Source organism: Pogonomyrmex barbatus, unplaced genomic scaffold (assembly GCF_055798465.1).
Source record: "Pogonomyrmex barbatus isolate J1 unplaced genomic scaffold, ASM5579846v1 scaffold10, whole genome shotgun sequence".
Classification (NCBI taxonomy): Eukaryota; Metazoa; Arthropoda; class Insecta; order Hymenoptera; family Formicidae; genus Pogonomyrmex; species Pogonomyrmex barbatus.
In genome coordinates, this window is record NW_028297099.1 from 2,949,376 (window position 1) to 2,962,126 (window position 12,751).

The following is a 12,751-nucleotide window of genomic DNA, read 5'->3' on the forward strand; positions in this document are numbered from 1 at the left end:
ACATACACCTTACGGGGTGGCACACACGTGGGCACATATCGTCTCCATGTGATATCGTAGTCGAGCACCCTTGATCGCATGCCGTGCCGTTGGCAATGCACTTCCTATTGTAGGTAGCGGCCCGTTCAAGCATCGAACCGCGATAGAGCGGCCTCTTTTCCACCTTGGTGGCGTTGCGAATATTAAGGTCAACGCGAATGATCGGCCGGGAAGGCAATGGACCGATTTTCCGTATAATTTCACACGATAATACCGCGACGTGGAGTCGCGATTGTCTAACATGCTTGTGCGAATTTTCGAAAGCACTCATGCTTTCAAATTGCCTATTAGCGAGTTACACGATCATTACAAAGTTCATTTCCTATTCAATGAATAGAATATTTAACGACCGAATCACAATAAAAATCACAATAAAAAAAAAATCTACTTTTCAGATATACTGATCGAGAAAAATTGTAAATAATAACAACATAATTAAACTATTAAGGCTTTGTTGTGATGTCGAGATATATTCGTCTAAAAAAAATACAGATATTCTTGTGCTTCCCGCATGATTTCGCTACAGTGAAACAATTTAACAAAATGTTTTACTTCTGAATAGGTTAAATTTCAAATTAATCAAACGACATAACATTCAACCATTAATATGAAATTTAATTATGTATTTGAACACAAACCGGTTACTAATACTACCGTCGGATTATCTGAAAACATACAACACACGGGAAATATAAAATACCTATTATTTCAATGTTCATATTACAATTTCAAGTTAATTGAATTATCGATACGAAGCGCAAGCGTGAAATAATTGATGAGAATGTACGAGTAACACGAGAAGTATTTTCATTTGTCGATATTAAAAATGCATCTGTATCGTCTCTCCGTAATTCATGCAATCTAATTTCTCGATTATATTTGGATAAGCAGGATAAGAGAGAGATGTCGCGGGACGGATGTTCCCGCGGAGGATGAGCCGCGTAGAGTTACGACAGCGAAATCTCCCCTCGGGGCGCGACCGGAAAAAGAAGATCATCCCTCGAAGTAGCGACCGATGACAAGTGGCGCGACGAAACTCCGGCGTTGGTGTCGATACAATATGGTTACATTTCCGTCGTGTTCTCCTGGGCCCGCGACGGTCGTACATCCCCTTAAATCCACTTTTACGGTGCCGAGGGACGGCGCGTGAGATCCGTCAAGATGACGGACATCCTTTAAATTCGCTGGAAAAGCTGCGGGGCGGGCCCGGACGACTCCCCGAGGATACCGAATGCGCCTCCGACGAAATGAAATTCTGGTCTGTGCCCTCTCTCGTTCGTTCTCTTCTCGCCCTCCTCTCTCCCCCTCTCCCCCTTCTCTCTCTCGCCCCGACCGTAAATCGACCGAGATATAGACGACGGGCGCCAATAGATAGGCACACCTACATGCCGAGGTAAATGGAGAAAGCAACCGCTCGTGAGCGAACCACCGCTGCTGAGCGGGACGATCGAGACGTAATTGGCATCGTGCAGGTCAGGAGAGTGGTCGATTCGAGATCCCAATATCGCGCCCTTCTTCCTTAATTGCGCGACGCCGAAATCGGGCGCGCGCCGGGAATAATTGAAATCACACGAGAGCCAAGCCATTCTCGCTGTTTAATTATGTTTATGCGACATCAGGTCCGTTTCCGACGCGAGCGAAACCTATCGCGAATTTTCGTCAGATTTAACGGAAAGTCAATTAGTATTGGCGTTGATGTGTGTGTGTGTGTGTGTGTGTGTGTGTGTGTGTGTGTGTGTGTGTGTGTGTGTGTGTGTGTGTGTGTGTGTGTGTGTGTGTGTGTGCGTGCGCGCGCGCACGATTTTATGTCCGCCGCAAGTTGCTGCGAGCAATATGTACGCTCGCTCGCTTGGCGGCCTCTCTACTCTCGCTCTTTCGCTGGATAATATTGAATTATTAAAGTCGTAAATTATCAAAATACTTAAAATTTTTCTATCATTAATCCTTGCCTCGGTTATTCTATATCAGCTTAAGTACTAACAAAGTATCCAGTTACGAAAAGTACGTAGTGATCATTACGGTGGAAATTTCATGAAAATTAGATGTCGAAGAGATGTACCGCGGCAACGGTGCGTCAGCGCGTGCTAAACGTGAGATATTAAATACATAATAATGAATTGAGAGTTACTTTGCGAGATAATCCGTATGTCATTTCAACTAATCTCGATTCCCGTGATTACTGGACCGTGGAGTCGATAGGCGCTATTTCAAATTAATTGCATTTACCGCGCATATTATATAATTACTATACATATTATTAAATCACAATTGGGATATAATCGTCATTATTACTACCGACATATTTAATCTCGTTGATTAATCCGCTTTTAATATTTTTTTTTATTTCAAAGATTTCTATATACGTACGTGTATATCGAACAAAGATGCAATATCCACAATCGAAATATAACTCAATTATTTTTTATATTCGGCCTGAACAAAGCTGCCTCTTCGGTTTCAATTCTAAAAACGAGACAAATAAATATTTCTGCATTATATTTCTGGTACCTCGTTACGATATGAAAAACATTTCGTAATTCGCAGAATTTTGAAAGCAGAAGCAGTGGCTGAGCTATAAACTTTGACCGCCAGATAAAACACCGCTCTACATTTCGTAGCAAACTCGATAACCGATATACGGAGCGTATAATAGAAGTACACGTACCGAAATGAAAAAGAGCAGCGATACGCAGGTTAATTAATTGGCTCAGCTAAATGGCAGCATCTCGTCCGCGCATTTATGTGTATACGTCAACAGCCAAACCGGAAGCAATCGAGTCAATCACCGAGAGTAAAACCACGCGTGGATTTATTCGTCCTCTTTGGCCCCCGGCTGTGCGCCCGCGTAAAGTTAACCGCGAGCGTATTCGCAAAATCCTGATAAATTGAATTTCAATTGCGAAAAGCGTATATGCATGTTCCCAAAATGTAAATCTGGGACCGTGAGAAGCTTACCGCAGGGTGGATAAGCGAATAGTCCGCGCTTTCGCCGTCTCCGTACGCGTCGAGTTTATCAAAGCGAGCTTAATTTGCGAAGCATATTAAATCGTTTCTTTCCGTTTAACAATTCCGTTAACCTACATCGCAAATGAACAGAAATTTTTCTCCGCGATAAGAAAAAAATACGAATTTCGACAGTGAAATTTGGAAATTTTCCCACTGCAAAAGCCCTCCACGATTTTCCACGGGGCGGTATTTCAGGGGAACGCTCGCGTCAACAGCATGCTGGCGCGCCACGACAAACTCGTTACGGTATTAAGTACCCCCGGGAAATCTTTCTTTCGTGCCGCGTGCTTAACGAACGTTCTTAATGGAATTACCGCATCCGCGCCGCGCGGCAAGAATTTGCGGTTCGTTGCCCGTGGCATGTTAAATGGCAGGCCGGCAATTGAATTTAAAGTCGCCGAGCTGGGGTCAGTTTATCGCGCTGCTTACCTACGTGTCGAACTGGGATAATTTCTCCTGGGCTACATGGACGATACGATCATCTGTCTCAGTGGTCGGCATCCTGAAATCGGACATGAACGAATCATTTATCACTGACAAACGTGTTCACGTCGATTATAGTAAACCTAACGGTGTTCTTGTTGGAAGGCTTTCCGTTCAGCGTATAACGAATGCGCATCGTGATCGGATAAGTGAATATTTTATGTATTATTTTATTTTTTCACATATCAATTCTCGCACATCAATTCTCTCCATTTTGGAATTATCTACGATTCACGGAATTCCCGATCGCTTTCTTTGAGATCCTCTCGTTAATACCTAAGAGCAGTGTAACATCATCACCGCAAACGCCACTAAGGATCGTTTCCCATACATTACAACCGGCGTCTCATTCGCTTCCGTAGTTGAATCTCATCGTGTGAAAATTGGAAAAGTTCAAAGCGCTCGTCGCCGCCACCGGCGCGATGTTAAAGAGAACGAAAGAGAGGCTGAGAGGAGGAGGGGGGAGGGGAAAGCGGGCAAAAGGGAAACTGCGGCGCGCCGAGGTCGAGGATAGAGAGAAAAAGGGAGAAAGAGAAAGGGATGGCGCGGAAAAAGCGCGGGCGAGAGAAGCCGCGGGAGATATTGTTTCCGCGGTGCGCAGAGCGATTGCATTCGATTTTACGGGACGCGGCAACTCGCGCGGAACGAAATCTATTGTGCGAGAGGAGTTAAATCGTGTACCGTCGCGGATTTAATATGCGCGAGTGCCGCGACCGCCCGTGTTGCACCGCATACCGGCATGCCCGACATCGGCGCGGAGCGGAGCGGCGCGGAGCGGAGCGACGCCGGTGTGCCGGTCAATTTTAATCGGGCCGCCGGCCCTCGAAGCGAAAGCGAGGTCCGCCCGAAGTTCCGCGTTTACATTAAAGCCAACCGGATGTTATCCACCGCTAAGACGCGCCCTCGGCGGTTCATTTTTAACTCGTAAATGCTTGCGCCGCGAACCGCGCCGAGATAAAGAAGCTACTTTGTTTTCCTTTACGCAGAAATTATACGAGATATCGTTGTACTACTTCACGCGCAGTTTTCCTTCGTGAGCTTGTATAATCTTACTAGTTTATGTTTAAAAGTGCAGATGTTTCATAGGCTGTAAAAAAGGGGGGGAGAGAGAGCAGGGGGAGAGAGAGAGAGAGAGAGAGAGAGAGAGAGAGAGAGAAAGAGAGCTATTTCTTGTAAAAATTTTTCCTTATATTATTTCGTATAATAAATCTTTTATATGTCAATTAAATATAATATTTCATTGCATCGTACTAGTGGAAATTACGGTTTAATTTGACAAGTAAAATCTGTTAATTTGATACAAAGATCCAACGTTTCTTCGTTACAGCGATAACATGTACGCGCCATTTCGTTTAAATAATCGCATGATATTCATATTGAAGATAAGCGTCCGTTGTGAATTACGTGAGATTCCTTTATGATTCATGCTCCGTTGTGCGTTACAATAGTTCGCGCGACTTGAATCGAGGCTGCATTCCATTCGCCGAAAATCCGAATAGATGGAAGACTTCAGCGAAGAGACGCGTAAAGTAGATGAAGTGATTTCCACTCGCTCGCGCTCGAAGCTGCCCCTTGTAAGGAATCACAGACAATTGCCAGTAACTAATTATTCGCGGCTGTCCGGCTTCGCGAGGTACAGTCGGCAGCTTTTGCGAGAGGGTCTGCTGCATATAGAAGCGTTATTCGTGTATTCTTCTCCTGTCGACAGCCCACGTTGGTTGGCGCAGGCTTCACGTCGCGGTGACGGCGACGTTTATCCGAGACCTGTCGGCGCCTCATAACGCTAAGCTACAATTAATGTCGACGGCCATCGTTACCGTCGTCTCGTACTTGTTAATTAACTTCCGAATATAACGGACGCACCGGTCGGTTTGCGCGTGCGGAATGTAGGCGAGTCGCGCGAAATCGATAGGAACGAGAGGTTTCCTGTCGGAGCAGTGCACCGTGGCTGGTTATGTACCTTCTCCAAGTTCGATGAAAAATTTATGAAGAGTCGGATTTACGAGAGGAGGCGGGCTCATGCGCTTAATGCGTGATGGTGGGAACGAGAGGAGGCGCGCTCGCTCGCGCGAGACAGAGAGAGAGAGAGAGAGAGTATAGGCGGAGGAGAGAAAAACGTCGGCGTACGAGGAACACAAAATTCTCCTCGTGCCGTCGCTGGCACGAGGAGAGACGATGGAATTTTTATAACGACACGTTTTGCGCCCGGGATTATTTTAGGGACGTTCTCGCGGGAATTGAGCGCGGAGGAGGCGCGCGCTTCTGCGAGAGTATTCGCGAGAGCTACTGCGCCGGAAATGAATTCGCGCGTCGACATCACGTACTTCCGACATTCTTTTTTCATGTTACGTATGGTGGCTCGCTAATGTGGAAAACATGTTGTGGAAACTTGCAGAGGTGTATTACGAAGGTGTATTACTTTCGGTTATACTTATCCGCGAGACGACAGAGGAGTGCGTGACGTGTCTGCAAAGTAACAACAGGAATGTTTTTCGCACCTGCGATAATTTCGATCCTTTTCGATGTTTTCGAAACGCGTCACAAGCACGAATAAACATGAGACTTCAAGTGATAATCGATAAAACACGAATTCGATTACTTTCCAATTGGCAAAAGAACGAAACGCCATACAAAGAGTCAGTTGCTGAAAAAATGTCAAACTCCGATCCGATTGAATGAGTACTTGAATTGTAATTTGCAATTTTGATTCAAAATAGCGCGAGTAACCGCGAAACTGCGTAAAATCGTGAACTCGGTTAGTTTCCAATTGACGAAAAACAAAACACAACACAGGTCAATTGAAAAAGAAATATATATCAAATTGATTGGAATGAACCGTAATATAAAATTTTAAAATAGCTATAATTATATTATACATATAAAAAAAATATATTCAAAGAGCGATAAACGTTGCTATAGTAATATTGATAATATTGGTAATATTGATATAATTGATATTGATATTAGTTAAAACACATTAACACATAACATTATTTTAAAGATTGTAGCTTTAGATCGCATGATTGCGATGTAAAACCGGATCATAAATTAATAATATCTATATATCTATTCGAAATAATGCAGTTACATGAATAATGTATTTTCCAACATCCGATAGATTCTTCCTGCAACATTAAGGTGTTAATATAACAGACCGTTTTACGATATAGCGGAAAAACAATACACGCGCGTTTGATCGATTCGTCATTCTGGATTACACAAGCACAAGTCGCAAGAATCGTTCGCATCGATTCTTTTTTTGGCTCTGCTGTGCGATTTCGTTTTAGCGCTGTACACACGCTGATATACACCTCGAGGATTTCAGGATTATCCCAAATCCTTTGTTGCCCTGGAAGTCGAAGGATTTCTCGAGGACGGGCGTCGACTAGGCGTCCTTCAAAGGTTGCAACGATATCCCTGCAATCTCTCCCGGACTATCTTTAGCCTCTTTTGGACCTTCAATAACACACTGAAATAACGCTTGGAAAAGGCGTCCTTCGCGTCCAAAAGTGTCCAAAAATTTGTGGGCCAATTCGATGACCGAGATAGGATCGATATAAAAGCTATGGGACGGGATATGAAGTTCTTTATAGGTATGACGCGCGTCAGAGATTGATCACAATTCGGGATTAACTTTCGTTCGGGGTATTGGCTCGGAGGAGATCGAAGAACGAATCGGCTCTAGCGGTACGCTGGATAAGAACCTGAGTTACATTAAATACCGGAACACTTAATGGCGGTTTGAGATGAAATCTCCGCTATAAATGAGCCCTATAGAGCGACGCGACTTCCGCTGCGCGACGATTCTTCCGTCACATTTATCTCATCGTCGTAACATATATATATATATATATATATATATATATATATATATATATATATATATATAATGTATATATTACATACTACACACACACACACACACACACACACACACACACACACACACACACACACACACACCGAGCATCCGTCTCCACCATTGGCGACCATTACCTTCTAATCATGCAACCGGCAGATTAACGACCATTAAAACGTGTTACGATCACAATACTACGATGCGCGCAATCGAGAGCTCAATATCGAGTTCCTTCGTCATTTGATATGTCTTATCACCGTCGGACTAACAATTATAGGACAAAGGACTCGAGAGAAAGAGAGAGAGAGAGAGAGAGAAAGAGAGATTCGTGCGGTTCGACGCGATCTTCAGTTCGGGGGTTAACCGGAGCGCGTTTCGTCATTGTTTCACAGCGAGGATGGACTCTCATTGTTCTCGTGCGAGCCCTGGCCGTTATGCGCTTTCAACGGGGGCGAAGGTAAACGCTTCCAGGGATCCTGGGTCCCGCGTAACCCAGGGAACTTGGGATGTGGGTGATGAGGTGGGCGAATGGCGAGGTGTCTACTCCGAACCTCCATGTCCCGTTGCGTCCCTCATTTGTAGCCTCCACGTACACATATAGATCAGTACTCTCGAGATACGAAATAGCGCCGGCGGCGGAGCGTGGTGCTGAATTATTGAATCACTATAGCCCGGCCCATATCACCGCGGCGCAGTAACAAGATTGTACGTTCGCCATTACGCTTCCCATCCGGATAAATAGTGGCGCACCGGCCATCTGGAATCACTCTGTGAGCGACCACTTCTCGATATCAGATCGAAGATGCCGAGGATTGCGAGAATGTTCGCCTTGATTGCGGTGATCTATGAAAGCAGTTGTATTAGATCGTGATTAGATTGTGATTTGAAGGTTTCGCGTCTGTCCTGTCACAGTTGATATGTCAATACCGGCGACAAACGGATATTGACAATTATTACTGATGGTCGCGATAATTTTGCACCACGATTTTCCAAATATCTGGACGGTTAAAAAAAATGATAAAAAATAAATAGCGAATAATGATAATAGTAAATAGTGACCTTTTATTCTAGATATGAAAAATTATCGCTTATGAATGACTTTTTTAATCAGGTTTAAAAATAAAGTGATTATAAGGAATCGATTGCGATACATATCGCCTGCTCTCATCTGCAATGCCGTAAGTCACTATATTAGAACGGAATTTAAAGAAAATATCACAGTGTTTGCGCTGCTGATTTTAAGGAAGCATCTCGTCGTTACCTACGTCGATATCTACGTTTCGTGAAACAACATTATTCGCCTAGATTCAATAAGGAATGCAATCGAAATGCATTTTTTACGAATAATTATGATCCATTTGAAATTTTCTTCTCTCTAAGTATACAGTAATTTAAATAAATTGATATAATATTATAATTTACATAGACGCTGTTAGCAATAAATATTCTTTTAAATAATAGAATTAATGACCTATGTTAATCAAATATATCTTTTTTCTTTCCTCAGTATTAATACGGAATGAACGTTGTTATTAACAGCAATTTGCAAGTACCAGTTAAATTTGCTGTGCTATGCCAGGGGCTATGATCGATGCACCTCAATGAAAACGTAATTATCAGATTGCCAGTTTGCACAGTTATATTAAAGAGATTAGAAAATATCACTACAGATTTCTATGTATTTCTATGAATCTTTTATACACGAGTAATTGTAATATTTTTAACGGAATCCTGATAGAAACCAAAAATCAATAACGTCATTGCTAATATATCAGAAAATATTTAACATATTCAACAATAGATTATTATTGCATTACATTTAATTGTTACCGCTCTTTTCTTCATATCCGAATATTGGTTTCATGTCAATTTTGGAAAGAAGAAACGCTGTTTCCGAATATAAACCATTTTGCGGCTAAATTTTCTATAGTTCACTGCACTGTCATTAATTTGATGAAATTGGAACATTGAAGATTATTATTTGCATATATTTGTATCAATTGCATATACGTCACAGAGAAACAAATTATTGCCGAAACGATACGTTCTCGTGCATTGTTAAAGCTGAAGTGTTTATTTATTTATTATAATTAATTACGTATGTGTATCGCTTTATATTGCCACTTCACAAAAGATCTCTCTCATAGTTTTTTACGACTTTTTGACTTTATTATGATTATAATTAATAATGCAATATCATAGATTTAAAATATTTTTACATTAATTAGAGATAATGAGTAATAAATTGGCAAATAAACCGATAATATGCAAACTTGATAGAATAATTTGACTAACTGAATAATCCGGCATCAAAATGAAATAACGTATCGCTTTAAATACTTCCCGCTAATCTGTTCGGCACGTTGCTCGTAAATACTATTAATCACCGACTATTAATTTGGAAGATTTGAAATAGCATTAATTTAGATGAAACAAATTCGAGAATATTATATTAGGAAATTAATAGTATTTAATATGTGATCTTGTTTTAGAACAATTGATTATTGAAAATAATAATTCTTAATATGTATAAAAATGTAGAAGTTTCTGATAAAAACCACTTAAAATAATAAATTTTTTATAGAAAGAATTTTGCCCCATATGTATAATCATTAGTGTGTTATAATGTTATTAGTTTTTCAATTACAAAGAATAATCTTAATATTTCTATTTGCTGTAGCCACGAGATTTATATAGATATTTATACAGACATAGATATTTATAATAGTTTTACAATTATTTTATATTGTTTATACAGTTGTCACATAAATAAATAATACAAACAGAATAATGAAAGATTTGCAATGCTGTAGGAAACAATGCACAGAAATATAAAGAATATCATTCAGCCAAGTATAAGAGATTAATATATTATTCAATTTTACATTAACGTGTCAGCTCATAACAAGCTGCATCATACATGCATTTGCATCATGAGGAATTTGCCAAAATTATAAGTATGAAGATATAAGTTGACTAAGATATTACTACACTGCAATCCATACAGAACAATAACGTATTTTAATATATTATATACAATAATTGTAAAGTGCAATCGAATTGCTTTTCTCAAATCGTTTTTTTTACTGAAATACCTTTCGCAGTTGAAGCCGGATTGTTTCAATAAGAAAGGCGTGCATTTGTGTTTTGTCATACTTGATCGTTTGACCTACTTTCGATTTAATTCAAAAAATTACAAAAGACACGACGGGATTGTATTTTAATGATGTCTGCAAAAGATTAATTTAAACTCATGGAGGGGCAGATCTATTTATTTAGAATAAATAAATAAGATGAATACTTTATTCGGATTGTTAAATTTTTTATGTATGTTTTATTTCATTTAAAAGAGCCACTACATGGATCGATAAGTCAGTCTCATTGTCTCAACACATAACAAAGCAGCTTTATAGTAGAATGACATTTGTGCTATGAAATGCATCCGAGTAAATATCTGTCAACGTGACTACAAATGCAAAAAGTACGAGATGATATGAATAATTAGCGTGGAAAAATGGTAGCTTAGCACGCTATTTAGATGTCTGACGGATGTGGAACTCGTATTAGTGGCGACTATTTAAACCGACAGAGAAAAAAGAGTTGGAGGGTTCCCAGTAAAAATTATATTGCCTCCTATAATTAAATGCAACTTCGTTCTACGTTAAAGTCGACATGATGGTTGGTTGCCACCTTCTTGCTTTAAGATATGACTTCTTGGCGTTGGCTTCTATTGATTCATGCCGGCTGGTCCCACCGCAGGGCGAAGATGTAAGGTAATGCGATCAAGAAAAGGAAATAGAATACGTACTGTCGTCGTATGCACGTTAACGGAGAAGCCAAAGAGGCACGAAAATGGTCTTGGCCGTAACAGTAGACAGTATCTATGCGGAAATTACATTATTGTAGATAATCTTTTCTTTATACGAAATCTACGTAAGTAAAGTATAATCTATATCTATATAAATATATATATATATATATATATATATATATTCTCAGATAAGGAAATATTATTTACATAAAGCCAGAAAGCTATTTTGGACTATAAATAAATGTATATTAATGAGGATAAAAGATTTGATAATGAAAATAATTGCAATTTTCTTATTTTCCTTATTTTCCTTATTTCCTTATTTTGTTAAATATATCTGCTTCCAACCTTAAATCATGAAATTCTTTTTATACGAAACGTCGAAATAGAGAAGTATCTGTTTGTTTCCTACATGGTTGATACCGGTTTATACTTTATGTGGAAAATCGTTTGTGTAAACACAAGCGTATACAATATGTACAGAAATCGTGTAGAAGTTCAAATTTTTCGATATCCCAATTGAAATGCTCGACAAATATTTATTGATCTATTTCAAGTAGCAGCATCCAAAATATTTAAAAAGTAGATGTATGCTTTATATTTGCAATGTATACAAATATTTTCAAAATGTTTTAAAAAACAATTGATTTTATAATGTAAATCGATCACAAATCGAAAATATATGTATGTATATATGCGATTTCTTCTTTACTTTTATATGATATAATCCATAATAGAGAGTAATAATAAAGAAAAACAGAAAGATGGGGAGGAGAGAGAGAGAGAGAGAGAGAGAGAGAGGGGGAGAGGGAGAGAGAAAGAATTCATTTCTTATCACGTTTTCAGCTTATCTGGAAATACATGCCCGTATGATCTAATTCACTGAAGAAGGTGCTTTTAGAAAGCATTTAGCAATGCCCTGTCCAAGTATTTCATTCACCTCACGACATTTCAGACGACAGACGATTTCTGGAAGAGATTTCGCGCCGCTTGACGGAAGAAATTCGTTTGCGGCTTGCCTTTCGTTTTTTTCTTTCGTCGAAGCAGGAACCTACCGCGAAGAAGTAATAAAGAACCCGTCGGGAATTTGGGGGCCATTCTTCTTCATTGGCGTGTTCTCTCTATTCCCGCGGTTCGCCACAATCTCTCGCAGTGATTTCGATATCGCAATTTTTTCCCTCTTTCTTTCTCCCTCCCTCCCCGTCTCTCTCTCTTTCTTACTCTCTGCCTCATTCACCATAGGTTCTTGTTTTATTCGTCGGGATAGATCAACCTTCTTTGATTCCCGACGTCCTCGATATCTGCTGCGTCTTCAATGGATAGAAATACATACATCTGAAATGATCGAGAGGGAAGTGACAGTTCGATGGAGGCGTGGTTACCCGTATTGGAGAAATTGATCGACTACCGAGGACGTCTCATTAATCTATTGCCAATAACGTGCACAACACTTTAAAGGTGGAGACGATTGTGTCTCTATTTCAATCAGTTTCAATTATGTTATGACGTGAAAGTTAATCAATACTCGCGAGATGCAATATAACGACGATGAT

At 40.1% G+C, this 12,751-nt stretch overlaps 1 protein-coding gene across 4 annotated transcripts in view; it reads right to left on the minus strand.

The window, feature by feature from the left end:
• The window catches only part of kek5 (leucine-rich repeat, immunoglobulin-like domain-containing kekkon 5 protein), a 120,153-nt gene that overhangs the window by 44,740 nt on the left and 62,662 nt on the right, over positions 1–12,751 (minus strand). For 2 of the 4 annotated variants that reach the window (XM_011646565.2, XM_089070338.1), the window contains exon 2: positions 3,475–3,547. The exons of 1 other annotated variant lie outside the window; for it this stretch is intronic. The gene's annotated coding sequence lies outside the window, so the exon portion shown is untranslated. The remainder of the gene's footprint in view (positions 1–3,474; positions 3,548–12,751) is intronic. One more of the 4 variants, XM_011646566.2, reaches the window with a different exon arrangement.